This window comes from Rhagoletis pomonella, unplaced genomic scaffold (genome assembly GCF_013731165.1).
Source record: "Rhagoletis pomonella isolate Grant_MI unplaced genomic scaffold, Rhpom_1.0 Rhpom_scaffold_00005, whole genome shotgun sequence".
Classification (NCBI taxonomy): domain Eukaryota; kingdom Metazoa; phylum Arthropoda; class Insecta; order Diptera; family Tephritidae; genus Rhagoletis; species Rhagoletis pomonella.
The window spans coordinates 43,310,034-43,311,140 of record NW_023458559.1 but is presented as its reverse complement, the minus strand read 5'-3'; the positions used below and the strand labels follow the sequence as shown (position 1 = coordinate 43,311,140).

The 1,107-nt window shown below is 35.8% G+C and overlaps 1 protein-coding gene across 1 annotated transcript in view; it reads left to right on the top strand.

Annotated features, from left to right (window-relative positions):
- LOC118739002 (sorting nexin lst-4) overlaps positions 1-1,107 on the top strand; it is a 4,017-nt gene that overhangs the window by 1,669 nt on the left and 1,241 nt on the right. The window lies entirely within an intron of this gene.

Below are 1,107 nucleotides of genomic sequence, written 5' to 3'. Positions count from 1 at the left end.
TTTTTTTTTTTTTGTTTTTCGTGATCTCACACAAACACTCACTAATGTGCAGTACAAAGCAGCGACGAGCAGCAGCGTTCAAAGCTCAGGGATCAGCTATTAGAGCAATTAGCAAAGTTAGTCAAATTGACGATAAGCTTCTTGAAGTCTATTAACTACATTTGAATAAAATTTAATTTGTTCCTCAATAAATGATTTTAGCGCCTGTTTCAAATGTGTATCACGCTCTTGTTTAAAATGAGACATTTCAGCCATTACAGCATAGGAAATAACATCGGTACGGCGATTTACATCGGTCATCTGAGCATTACTCATCTTTTGTTCAGCAGTCAAACGTTCGCATTCTTTGCGTTTTTGCATTGCCCCTTTATGTGTAGAAAGAATGTCCGGGAAACTATTCAGGACACCTCTGAAATACAAGAAAACAAGTGCACGTATGAAAGCGTTGATAGAATGTAACATTTAAAATCTTGTATGCATAGTGTACAGATGTATGTACTTATATACTTAGTATTATACATGTATTTATCAATATGAGGATATGACTACTTATATACATAATAAGTATAAAAAAACGATTGATAAGCGAATGAAGCAGTTGCAGAAAATAAGTTCATGACGTTAGATAAACCCTTATATGCAACTGTGAAATAGTTTAAACACTTTGTAGTTGTTGTTGCATTGTTTATTATTATTACCCTCAGGCATAAGTGGTTTAGATTTCAACTTAACTATGAGCGTTGTGTAGCCAAATAATGGTGGCTATCACAGAATTCATCGTAGTCCGTTTTTTCTGCACTGCGATCACTGAATCCGAATTGCTAGGAACGTATACGCTACGGATATTATAAAAACACTACCTTTTCCAATAATTTTTCAAGTTTTAATAACTTAGACAGATTAATGACTGTGCTAAATTTTTTTTGAAATGTTACCTGTATATATGCAAACGATCCGAAAATGGTATCCAGTCGAATTTTGGCTGATCGCCAAACAATTGTCCCACGCCTATGAAAATGCCGCCAACACGTCCAACACTCTCCGATAGTGCAGTTGTTGCTGATGGTGCGCGTCGTTCGTCAATATTCAATGCCTTTGCCAGATCTG